Consider the following 14,288-nt stretch of genomic DNA (forward strand, 5'->3'; position numbering starts at 1 on the left):
TTCCTTCCTTCCTTCCGCCACTTCCTTCTTTCCTTCCGCCACTTCCTTCCTTCCGCCACTTCCTTCCTTCCGCCACTTCCTTCCTTCCGCCACTTCCTTCCTTCCGCCACTTCCTTCCTTCCTTCCGCCACTTCCTTCCTTCCTTCCTTCCGCCACTTATTTCCTTCCTTCCGCCACTTCCTTCCTTCCTTCCTTCCTTCCTTCCTTCCTTCCTTCCTTCCTTCCTTCCTTCCTTCCTTCCTTCCGCCACTTCCTTCCGCCACTTCCTTCCGCCACTTCCTTCCTTCCTTCCTTCCTTCCTTCCTTCCTTCCTTCCTTCCTTCCTTCCTTCCTTCCTTCCTTCCTTCCTTCCTTCCGCCACTTCCTTCCTTCCTTCCTTCCTTCCTTCCTTCCTTCCTTCCTTCCTTCCTTCCTTCCTTCCTTCCTTCCTTCCTTCCTTCCTTCCGCCACTTCCTTCCTTCCGCCACTTCCTTCCTTCCGCCACTTCCTTCCTTCCGCCACTTCCTTCCTTCCGCCACTTCCTTCCTTCCTTCCGTCACTTCCTTCCTTCCTTCCGCCACTTCCTTCCGCCACTTCCTTCCGCCACTTCCTTCCGCCACTTCCTTCCTTCCTTCCGCCACTTCCTTCCTTCCTTCCTTCCTTCCTTCCTTCCTTCCTTCCTTCCTTCCTTCCTTCCTTCCTTCCTTCCTTCCTTCCTTCCTTCCTTCCTTCCTTCCTTCCTTCCTTCCTTCCTTCCTTCTGCCACTTCCTCTACTTCCTTCCTTCCGCCACTTCCTTCCTTCCACCACTTCCGCCACTTCCTTCCGCCACTTCCTTCTGCCACTACCGCCACATCCTTCTGCTACTTCCACCACTTCTTTCTGCCACTTCCCTCCTTCTCTTACTTTTATTCTTATTCTCTTCTTTCTGTTCTCCTTTCTCCCTTTCTTTCTCTCTTCCTTCCTTCCCTCATTAACTCCCATCCACACGCATACCTCTTCTGCTCTCCTGCAGTGACAGGAAACTGAAGAAAATTGATGCACTAACAGTTCTAATATGACATTCTAAAAGTGACTTTTTGATTTTCAATTAACCTTGCACAAAGAGGAAATATTGAAATTCCCCTCTTTGTTCCTGGCTGTGTACATTAGCCGGGCTAGCGTTGGTAGGAGTGAACAGGAGGGGTTGGGCTGGGGAGGGGGAAACTGGCACCTCATTCAAGCACTCCACTGCTATTTGCACAAAACGAGACAAGACTACCCTGCAATAATTACTCTCTGAAGGGGGAAACAGGTAGGAGAGAGAGTGCTCTTGTCATTTGTTTGACTTAATTGTATGCTTTTATGAGCCGTCTGGCTGGAAGGATTAAAGTTACTTTTAATAACACTTCTTTTCAAAAGAATTTGATTTGAGATTTCCCAGCAGGGCTGCCTACCAAACAGCAGGACCTTTTTCTTCCCTCCAGACCCCCATTCCTTCAGCGTTCTCCTATCCTCCCCCCTCTTCTTCCCCCGGTGAACACCAGCATTGTCCTGTTCGTCTAAGAGAAGCCAGGATGGATACCATAACATGCAGCCTAATTTTTAAATTCACTTAAATTAAAAAAAAAAAAAAAGTAAGTATTTTAAAAAATATGCAAAAAACAGCCTTTCCCAGGATGCTGGACATAGACAAAATGAGACATCATCACATAGTCTGTTTTTCCTTCAATTATTTTAGAAATCTTCATTGCACACCTACAAAACAGACTACAAAATTGGCCAAGAGTATTTCTACAAAATATTTTTAATGTTAGAAAATAGAAAAATATAATTAGTCACCGTGAAGCAAATGAAATAGTCTGGAGAATGGTTTCTTGCTTTCATGGGGAACTCTTTCTCAGAGGTAAATTTTCAAAGGTATTTGGTGTGACCACATATTAATACACTTCACTTTAGTTTATATTTTATCAACAAAGCATGCATAAAGTATACATAAAGAAAAACAAAACAAGAAGTACAGCCTCTGTGGGAATTAAATTATCTCTTTTCCTAGCATAGGATCCAAGATCCTCTGTCTGTGAATAATATGGGTTAATGTGATATTAACAGTCACTATCCAGCAAATTGTGAACTTATAGATGGGGGTCAACCAGTTAAACATTCTTTCCCTCATTAAATGTGCACTTTTAAAATATTATTTAAGAGTTTTTGTAGAAGACATTGCTCACTTACACCAGAAACCCCAGTAACTTTAAGTCAATCATCTTCTATTAATATTATTTAATTTGCATTTCTAAAATCCACAGCCTAAATTTTCATAATTTTCATTTTGTCAATTTTCCTTCTGGCTTAGGAGTAACAATAAAAAATAAAGCAGTTACACAGGGAATATAGTTACTCTTTTACCTGAAGGATATTCCCCAAGATAGTTAAACCTAAAGGGGTTTTGTTTGGTTTTTTTGTTTGTTTGTTTGTTTTCAATTTCACTGTGTATTTGCATAGGCATTTACAAACTCTGTCCATCATTTATATACCTTCTCCTCATTATGTTAAATATATGAGCATCCTTTCCATAACACCAACAGAATCAACCTTGCTTGATTTTTCAGCTGTCTGGGAAAGAAGTATGATTTTTTTGCTAATGTTCTAATGTACCTTGTGTCAAACTCCTAGCCTGCAAACATTTCAAACCTGGCACATTAATGCATTATAGGTCAATTGCTCTTCTGATTCCATTAAAAGGAAGATGCCCTTTCAGACATGCATGTGAATCATAATATACTTAATTCACTCTCACATCCCAATTCCAAAGTCCAAACCACTTTTATGTCCACAGGAACAAATAACAAAAAAATGTAACTGGCATTCTTGAAGCCTAAGTTGACTTCTACTTCTGAGTCTTCATGGTCATTAGCAAAAACAGCCTTTGGATATACTTGAATATAATCAACCCTATGCAACATCTGAGTGATTGTGACACTAACATAATGCATCAAAAATATCTGTGCTTCATCTTGATCACTAGTTGGAACTTGTTTCTCTGGAATCTCAAGTGAGCTCTGTTCCTCACCTCACTGAAAAAAGTTTACTTGACAATACCTTATTTCCCATTTTTAACTTGATATAAATGTAAAGTATCTCTCTATTTAATTTTTATATATATAAATGAAGTAGAGAGAAAAAAAAATTGAACTCATGTTATTCAGTTGGGAATTAAATTATTTGGTGTTGCTTTATTTTCAAGGGACCTATTTGCTAATTTACTTCATGAAAAGCCTAAAAAATTCAGAAGTAAAGAGAGAAGTATCAAATTATCTGTATATTTTTGTGGTTTCTCGCTTGAAAATCTTGAAAGGTAGGAAGTGTGTTTCCTCTTCCGATTTGATCAAATTATACTTTATTTAGAAAAATTTATTTTCCTTACATTTTCATCATTCATTGTATGCAAAAAATTGAGCTCATATCCTTTAATAAAGAAATATAATAATTTCCTGGATTAAATTTTTCATTTTAGCACAAAACCTCATTCTTTGAGGTTTATTATGCTTACAGAAAGAGTTCCTGCCCTCGTAGCTTCAGACAACTGTGTAAGGTGGATGGAAGCAGCCTTGGTAGGAGACACAGTTACTTCAGGAGGTCACATCACTCAACACCTGAAGTTTTGATCTGAGACAGCAAGCTGAACCCTCTACCTAGCCTTCTTTCCTCCAAACAGGGAAGGTGACGTTAGAAATTTGAAAAACCTGCACACCAGTGTATTTGTTCACATTTATATATTTTCCGTGGAACCTTTATTAAGCAAACACAATTATTTGCATCTCTAAGTGCCCTGAATGCATTAGCAGTATAGTTCAAACCCAGACTGAACAATGCTTTTGCATGAGCTACCTCTAGGTAGGAAATTAAGCAATAAACAGAGTGATAATCAACAGTAGTGGGTAGTTTCTTCCCCCATCTAGGGAATACCTACTTTTGTTCTTTTTCTTTTAACAGAGAAATACAATACTGGCTTTTTAAAATATTGTCTGAGTTATTTTCCCAGTCTTGGCTGTATGAGGAATTGTGAGGAATTATATAGAATGACTGAGTGGATTTAAACTATCAGGCTTAGAAAATATTTCTGTATTTTTCAAGTGGAAATATCCAAGAAATATCAATTCACTGCTAGGCTAACAGAAAACAGAATATCTTGTGCGAGTATCCTTTTTAAGCTGCAAATTATGAAACAGTTGTAAAATGACTAACAATGAATTATTCTATCAGCCTAGTAGACAACAACAATCTGCAAAGTCTATCTAGTAAAATTAAGAAGTGAAAGAAGATTGAAATATGATTTGGTCATATACAAATATTGACCTTTTAACTCCCACATTTTACAGGCACTCTGAAGATTACAACACACTTTCCTTTTAGTTATGAGATAACTCCTAAAAATATTAACATTTCATATTGCTTTCATCAAAAAAATGTACATTAAACTCCTGTTAATTTTCCTTATTTTTGCATTATCAGTAATCAAGGACTAAACGTTTCTTCATAGTCTTTGTTAATATATCTACACTTCAAAAAACAAAACTAAAAAAATAACCAAAAATGAACCCAAAAAAAACCTCTCAATATCTTTGGCAAGCCTCATTATTTTTTAAAACCAGACAGATGCTCTAAAAAGGCAGCCAATACATAAACTGTTTCTTTCTTCTGTAACTGCATTTAAATAGGATGAAAGTTCTTTGTCTTGCTCTCTCTCTCTAACCTCATGCAGCAGGTCACTGCAGTAATGATCTCTCACAGCTGGTTCCCTCATTAAGCTCCTTGGTGATTATATCTTAATAGTTCCTTCATGTAACACCCAGAAGTTACACACATGATGAAATAACCCCTTGATTCATATCCACATAAACATAGAGTTCAAGTATGACACATGTAACTTTACAGGACATTTTGAAAGAGTATCAGAAATTCACATGACTGACAATTTCACCATAAACAAATCTGGGGCTCATGCAGAAATCCATCTTCCCTATTCATGGTAGAATAGTGAAAGACATAATCGGCACTGAGGTTAGTTAATTAGACAGAAGATATTGCCACTTTTGATCTTTGCCACAATAATATCTAGTATGTGCAGACAATCATGTTGAATCTCCATGTTGAATCTCCATGCTTAATCTTAGCTCTGATTAGGGCTGGAATTTTTTTTTTCTTTTTAGTGGATCTATCAAAATATTATTGATCCTTTCCACATGAAAAAAGTCAATCTTCTTGTATTGTTGCATTAACATTTTGGAGTTTCTGGGCTTCTGAAGTCTCGTGGTATATTTACACAGCTGAAGCAGTTGTCCTCAACTCAAGAACTGACAGCACCAAAAAAACTAATTTCTTTACTGCTCTCTAATCATGACTAGTCTTGAAATCTGAGTGTTTGCTCAGTATGCTTTATCTCCTTGAATGAAATATTTGCTTTCTTTTTTTTCCTGTTTTGTCAAAACAATTTTTGCTTCCCTGAATTGTTTCATTCTACAAGAATTAGTCTTTTCTCTCAATTAAGGAAAGATGAAAAAATCTGTTGTGAAAAAATTGCTTATATCACATTTCTGTGGAATTAAACTACCTGTATTAATGAAACCTGCTTTGAATGCTTAAGATGTTTGAATCTTTTTTTTTATCCCATGAACTCCAGCTCTTGGTGAAATTATATTCAAACGTCCAACTTTTGTTTGCAAGTGAATTCCTTTCTTCTCCAACATCTCATTAGTCATGGCTGGGCCTATATCCCTTCAAATATCCCAGTAATTTTATTGATTTACTTTGATAATGATTAATCCTTGGTGCAGCTATATTCATAGAGTGTAGCATCAATGAATTTATCGTTCAGAAGAGTGATTAAAGTAGTCAAGTCTTGCATATTTATTCTGTAGCACAACATGTGCACTTTTCCAGCTTTTCCAGCATGTGCTCTGCACTCCTGCACCTCCTAGTCTTGGTCTCAAGCCAGTGGTGTTTCTTTGTCTGAAATGTTTGAGTTGCATCAGTTCAGCCAATTCCAAGCTATGTATGTAACAAAAAGTACAGTGGTGTTTCCATATGTTCCATTTGGGATTTATGTGCTTGACTAACTCCAAATGGCTGAAACTGGAAACATCCAATCTAACGGGATTATAAAATTCACCAAGAAAGAATAGACAGCAAGGCCTTAAAATAAACAAGATTTATAATTATGAATATTTAAATATGGCACATTTACTGGCTATTTTTCATTATATTTTTCATTGTAACCTCAGTCTAACACCATTTAGTATGCTGGGTGCAAATCAAGTCCCTATAGATTTTAATTATGTTAAATACTAAAAGCTATACAGTGTTAAGTAACACAAATTTCAAGGCCTGTTGGGCAAAATAGTTTCTCTTACACTTCTCGGGTGAAAATTTGGTCCTCCCAGAAATAAGAGGGGAAGTCACATTCACTAAAATTGCAATTTCAACTTTTAAGAGATAAACAAATGAATAAATGAAATAATTTTGTGCATTTTCCATAAAAGGAGATGAACAGTAGTTACAGCCTGGGTAGCTGGCAACCCTAGAATTTACCTTTCCTAAAATGTATTTGGTGTTGGATTTTCAAATTTAAAATCAAATTTTGACTCTTCTATTACAGTATTGTACTTACAGTAACATATAGACAAACATTTTTATCTGTAATTGAAATTTTTAATGGCTGATGTTCTCCATAAACACATGGAGACACTATTACCTTTCCCCTTTCCTTCACTGTTTAGAGAATCAAATACTTTCAGGCCATAAAAAAATTAGCTGTGTATTTAAGTGATGTCATTGATATTATTTATATAATAATAATTTATATAACAATAAATTGATGTTATTTATACACTTAAAATTCAATGTTTTAACCAAAGCTGTCCACTCTGACTTAGCTTTAAGTTCAGCAGCAAGAAATGGCCAGTTTCCAAGAATGATCCGTCATATAGCAAGATGGTCTCTAAAATAAGGTGGATGTATCCTGGGTCTTAATCTTTCTTTTGTTTTTATTTTTTTTTGTACTTTTTTCTTTGTTTATTTTTACCTTCCTTTTCCATAACAGAAATATCCCAACTCTACTCACTGACTAGAAAGATTAAAAAAAAAACGCTTTCCCCCAACACTGTCAAGAGCTCTGATGTTTGCTCTGTCTCCATTGTCCTGTAATTCTAGGTAATAATTAAGGCTATCCTATCCATGCTGGACTTCTGACTTTTCTTTTCCCCCCACCAAATTTCAACTGCTTAAAATAGAAATGTTTAACAAAGGAAAGATAGTGAATTTTGATGCTACCAAACTTTAAGAAAACGAACTCATGGCTGTACTAGCCTGAGCACAAATGAACCTTAGTCTAGGAGCTGCATGATCAAATGCCGTTAAAGAAGAATTTAGGCCAAAAGAATATTTCAGTCATGAAACAGAAATTCATTCTGAGCACATTTAAAAGTCTCACTCATCACTTGCTCCTGGGAGCCAGGTTCCATACAGATGTGTAAGCTCCTGAACAAGATTGGAATAAATTGTTCAACTTCATATCACTAGCTGGGATTGTCAGCTCATGCTTCCCAACCCTACAACATCTTACAAGTGTGACAGAATGTGATAGTTTCTGGAAACTTGTACAGATAACTAGAATATAAATTTCCAGACAAAAGATAGTCTTTGCTGAGGGTAGGTTATTACCTTCTGGGTCAACGGCTCTTCTCTACCTATAGTGTTCTTATTACAAAAGGACTTTTAAATGACTAATAACATAGCAAGAGATCAGAGGCCACAATAATGACCACTGTAGTGTCTTCAATTTTATGGCCCAAATGATTGGACAGGGGATTGAATATCAGAAACCATATATTTTATTTGAAGACTAACCTATGGCCAAGTAGAAACTCTAGATGAGTTATTTTATTGCTTCATGTCTGAGATATCAATAGACTGGGAATAATGTCACTTAACATCTTTAAATGCTACAGCATGAAAAAAAAAATTAAAGGGACTTTATAAATGTGACAGTATTACTGGTAAAAAGACAGAGTATTAATCATATTATTTCTTTCCACTGTATTTTTAAATTCTATTGCTTCCCTATTAATTTTATCTCTGGGTAGTGATATTTCAAATCTTTAAGCATCTTTGGCAATGGTCATTTCATTTCCCATTGGAGCCCAGATACTTTAACAGTTCACTGCTCTCGGGATACTGTATGTTTCCCTACAATTAGAACTGCCTTGATAGGCAAAGCCACTGGGGTTGACATGATGAGGCTCAGTAGTTATTTGACACAAGAAGCCAAAAATTGAGTAGATGGCTTCTTCTTTCCCTTCTTTTCCTCCTCCTTTTTGGTGCTGTACTTTCCATATTCTAAAGGAAGTGGAAAGAGAGATCTAATCTTCATCCAGCTTCCTTTAACATTTAAGAGGGAGACTTGGTCTCTTGCTCTACCTGACATCTTTTCTGCTTATTCTACACATAGTTCTTACTTGATGATTATACTGCCTGAACTTGTATGCTGCTTGTTTAAACATCCCACATGGGTTTTTTTGCCCTTTGGTGGTTACATATTTAAACATTTATATCTATCTTTGTTAAATATATGTTGTTTCCTGTGTTATAGTGATGCTATGTATCAGCATCACAGTGTTATAAATGCTTATTTTTAACCTGTGGGCATTTTGGTACATTTGCACTTTCTTTTAAGGCAAATATTAATTCTTTCTTGCTTAGTATCTTTCTGTTTTGTGGATTGAGCAGGACCCTCCTAGGATAAATCTCTAAAGCAAAATAACAAAGAAACACCAAAAGTTCAGCCACAGCACAACCAATATGGTTTGACAGATTAACTTATTCCACAATAAAAGTTAAGACTTATTTTTTTATAAAAAGTTAAGAGATAGTTTGGGGGAACAGATATGCAAGCGGTGGACATGTGAAACATACATGTAAGGGTGTTCATGTGTGAACCCACTAAATACTGTCTATTTTGGTGTTAAATCCTTTACTTTACAAGTGTTTTTTATTCTTAGAAATACTGCACAAAACAAGACCCACAAAATGAATGGATGCATAAATAAATAGACAGCATTCATTTATCCTCTCCATTCTTTTATGGGAAAAAAAAAAATTGAGTGTATTTTCAAGGTATCCTTTATGTCCTGTGATGGAAGGCACAATAAAGCCCTGTGATGCTTTGGCTGATGTGTCACAGCTTTAATGGCAGGAAACTTCCTGAAAGAAGGGATTCGAGTCAACAGAGAGGTTAGCTCGACATTAAAATAAAACAGTTCAGTGATTTCAAATTAAATTACTGCGAGAATTTTTGTTCTTCAAAGCATTGGGTTATTTTGACCTTTCATTTCATTTCAAGATTAAAAGAGCTGACAAAACATAAGGATTTTTGATGAGCAGAAATTCTGTATTCTGATCAACTCTAATAAGGCGTTTTCCACAGAAGCACATCACTGAAGCTATCCAAACCATCTCAATTACTATTGATTAGAACATATCTCTAACAGGATGATGTTACCAACTAGTTTCTGAATCTATTAAAAGAGAATGAGTTAGAAAATTATAAAGATCCTTATCATTATGAGTTTCTCCTAACTGTATCAGTTACTTGTTTAAATTCTAAAACAATGAAGTTAATTTTTTTTTTCCTTCTGTATCTTTTTTTCTTTAATACATATTTTCTCTGCTGGGTTTTGTAGAAGTGCATTTCTTTAGAAAAGCTTGCCTCATGTTTAATGCATTTTTAGCTTAATGATATTTTGTGCCACTGAGCTCCACCAGCCTATTAGTAGGTTTAATTTTAAATAGCTTTCCTTTTGATCATTTTTGATCTATTGTCTTTAAAAAAAGCTTGTATTTTTAGAGGCATGTGGAAGAATATTAATGAATACCTAATATATTTCTATAAAATTAATTGCTGTATATACAACCCTGATGTTATTTTTATTCCTTTCCAAACCAAGCAGTCACCATTGTTTTTATGTTTCTTAACTAGCTGGTATTTTGAGGCTAGACAACCAAAACATGCAGGTTCCAAAGCAACATTAAATAGACTGTTTATTTAAACATCCTCTGAAATCTGTTTGTCTACTTGACCTAACTACTGGCTTAAATGCAGCAAGAATGCTTTTACCACCATTAGCATCTGGATTCCAGCCAAAGAAACTCTCCTTACTTTATATCCCTTTAGACTGCATTGATGAAACAGCCTAAAAGTAGCTTTGGTGTTCGTTAATTCAGGTTAAATGGGAAGGGATCTCACAAATTGTGTAACAGAGAGAGGAAAAATTGTGGTTCTGAAGGTTAAAGGGCCTGTCCTTTGTTGGACATTTCCTAACATATGTAACAATATGATTGTTTAGTTCTACGCAATTATAAAAGAATTCAATCCTATGTGGTATAGTGAGTTCAGACAGAATATGCTTTTGAGATTGTGTTGGGGAGACATTTTTCTCCTCTCTCAGTCCAAGAGGATGGTTGTTTTCTGTGATTTTTTTTCCCTCTCTCTTGTGTTTAATGCCTTTAGCACAATGAAATTAAGCAGTCCAGATTTCTAATGCAAACTGCTCAGGGACAAGATGCTAAGTGATTCTAAGTGTTTTGTGGAGAGCCACTGTTTAAGTAAACATTACAAATTATGGTTATGTAGTATACAATGTAGATTGAAGCCCTTGAGCAATGCATTATTCAAAAAATACATCACTTTATCAGTTTGATCGTGTATCTTTTCTTTAAAGAAGAATACGACAAGGATTTTAGTCCTGCTCCTGAGGCAGCATGTTTAATGCCAGGAAGGACAATTCCTTGAAAGGTCCACTTTCTTTTCTCACCAGGTTTTGATTATCTGCAGAAAACACGTGGTTTTCTTGAGATTTCCTTTCATATGATATAGCAGATCGAGCATTCTTGGTTGTTAGAAAGTAAACTATGCACTATTTTCAACAACATAATTGCCAGTATCAGCTTTTTAATTGTCTGTACTTTGTTTATATATATATTTAATATATATTTTATTTTCATTTTTGCATTTATTTCATTCATTTAAATAAAAGTAATTCTGCAATTAAAAAAAAATATAAAGCTGTGGCAGCGTGACTTTAGTAAACAATACTGCACTATATCAAATAAAGTTCAAGAAGCATCCTTACAGGTTTAGATCTATTTATAACACATGAATTTATAACAATTTATTACAAAAATATTAGCAACTAAATAAGAAAATGAACAGCAACACCAACAATGTTCAGAGCTGAGTGTACAAGAGAGCTGAATGGCTTTAAACCGGCACTACCTCACAGCAAACCCCAGCAAAACTGAAAAAACCACCTCCTTTTGTGCCCCTTGCAAATGGTCTAGGGTCCTGGCCAGGACCCTCAAGGCTGCTGCAAAAATCAACCAGAACCCTGACAGTCTTGGAATGCTCATGAAACACAGGAATTTTACAATACACAAGGAATGAACCTCTGTCCTTGTGCTTACATGTCTGTATGTTGTATTCCTTTATGACAGGTCAATGTTGGCGTGGATACACTTAATGTCTGTTGGAATTATCAATATCTGTTAGGCATACTAATAGGTTTATTAATATCTGTTAGGCATATCAAAAGAGAAAATCTTGAATAGTGTTAAAATGATAAAATGAAAAAGCAGGCCTTTATTGCAAACTCCCAGGTGTCTCCATAGTTATGGGCTGTGGGTAGACCTGGTATCGTTTTTCTACAATTTTTATAAGTTTAACAAATTAACCTACCTAATAAATATTGTCCAATTAGAAGAGGAGGTGGTTAGGTAACTTTCCCCTGGGTACTGCTCCACTGGATTTGGTCCAGGGCTTCTATGCCCCATTTCTCGTTGTTTCTTCTCAGATTCTAGCTGGAAAACAAAATGTCTTCCTTATAGGTTCTCTTCTTGAAAATAAGACCAAACAATATTTCAGGAATGTGTTAGAAGGTTAGCCTCTTACTCTAAAATCTAGTAGAAGGGGTAGGCAAAAACACCAGGAGCTATACAACCAGATATTAATAATCAAAAAAATTACAAATATATGAAAAAATCTGAAATCTTTAGGCATCCATATTCAAATGTATGGGCATGACTGAGCATTTTGGCAAACCTCTAGATGCTTTGTGTGAGGTGTGTTGTATCATGCCCGAGGAGGGTTTTTGGTAACAGTCTGTACACTGCTTCACACGCATTCACACTGAAGAAAATATTTTGTGTTAAGAAGGAAACATTGGAACTAAAATATCTTGAGGATGAGTACACTTTTTCAAATATTATCACAGACTACACAATACTGCTTAAAGTATTTTTTAGATTTCAGTGCTGCCACATATAATTTTTGAATAAGTTTTTGAAACAGACGTAATTCTGGTTCCTCCACAGGGGCTTTACAAAGTCTATATTTTTGTATTCCCCTCTTTGAATAACGTTTCCTTTAATATTTGCATAATCTTCTCATATTGTTTCCAAATCTGTTTTTTTGTTGTCCAGTTCTATCCTCCTTCTCCACACTCTGAGTAGAGGTGTGGGAAGGGTGAAGTTACATTTTTTTGCATGACTTCTTTTCTCCATTTTTAATAAAATACAATAATCTGTGGCTGACTGCCTCTTCTTGTTTCAGTGCTCCTATAAGAAGACCATGGTGCCTCCATCTCTTCAAAACATCAACTGAGAGTCTCCAGATCCCTCACTGCTGGCTCAAGCCAGCAGCCTATCAAGTAAAATATTCAGTGTATACCATGCTAAGGAGGGGTAGTCAAGGAATTTCCATCAGGCACTGAATATTTTACTATTCTGTAAAAAAAAAAAAATTTATTATTCTAATGCTAATTCCTCAGTTTGGCACACGATTTAAATGCTCAATTTTATAAAATACAGTACTTTACCACAATAATTCTTGGCAACGAAGTGCAAGTAACAAATTGTAACAAACATTACAAGTTCCCACAAATAATTTATTTTCTTGGTTGCTGTGAGAGACTATCAGGAATGTGCTTCCTACCAAGTGTGCACAGTGTGACTTCAAAGATCATACAATATGTTCTGAATTTGATTCTCATCACAAAAGGGAATTAATCTAGCACTAATGTGTTAGTATTAAGATATATGATTAGATCTTGAAGAATGTGAGAAGAAGGAAATGTTTCCAGGCTTTGGGAATATTCTCTGTTTTTTAGGTTCTACAAATTAATTTGATAATACCTCCACTTTCCTTCTTATTCCTCTTCTTTCCTTATGCCCATGTTATTTTACATTAAAATAGATCTGTGTGAATTTCATTATCTTTGGGGTTGTTTTGTTTTGGATGGTTTTGGTTTGGTGGTTTTTATTTGTTTTGTTTTGGTTTTTTTTGTTGGTTTGGCTTTTTGTTTCTTTTTTTCTTTTTTTTTTTTCCTTTAACTCTTGTGGCATATGCATTGCATTAGCTGTACAAATCTGGTCCAAAATAAGACATCACTGTGATAAGTAGGCGGTATGGTCAACACCAGAGTGATAACTAAAGAGGCTTCATATTCATTACAACTTAATTACCCCAACAGTTCTTTGTTGGGAATGAGAGAGCAGTTTTGTAAGGAGAGGTTAATATTTTTGTTTGAAGAAACTGTCAATTGGGAATACCTAGGCAGTCCTTAAATTGATAAATCTGATTTGTTTCACTTCATTGATGAACTTTTTGGGCTTTCATATTTTTGGAGCTGGGCAGGCAGTTTTCCCTTGTCTCTGACACCATGATATGATACATGCTCTGTACTATCATATTTTATCCTTTTTGTTGTTGTCTGTGTCCACATATATACTCTTACTGAAGACGAGGAGTGTTTTCATCACAGCTGAGTTTCCACAGTGAAAGATGGTTAAGCTATGGCAGATCTAGTAACTCTCACCATGCAATTATCTTTTGTTGAACGTGAAATCTTCAGTTCATTCTGCCATCAGTACTAAATGCTAGATAGATCACAGATACCTTGATTTCTGATTCTGTGATCTGGATGGATATTGGATGGCAGGATGTGCAATGCCTTAGTAGCTGTTTTTTGACTGAGTTTCCTTTTTGGAGACTTCCTTTTCATGTATTAAAGGCTAGTAGAAAAGATCTCATTCACATACATTATCAGAAAATGTTCTTCATCTTCTCTACACAGTTACCAACAAGGTCTAACAATTCACTATTATGTGATAAATTGCATAATTGTTGTTTCCTGTGGGCTTTTTGTTATCCTAAATAATGGTGTGGGTGGGGAAACTGTCCATGAATCATGCAAGTTGCCTCCTACCAGGGCAGTAAAA

This window comes from Zonotrichia albicollis, chromosome Z (assembly GCF_047830755.1).
Source record: "Zonotrichia albicollis isolate bZonAlb1 chromosome Z, bZonAlb1.hap1, whole genome shotgun sequence".
NCBI classification, from domain to species: Eukaryota; Metazoa; Chordata; class Aves; order Passeriformes; family Passerellidae; genus Zonotrichia; species Zonotrichia albicollis.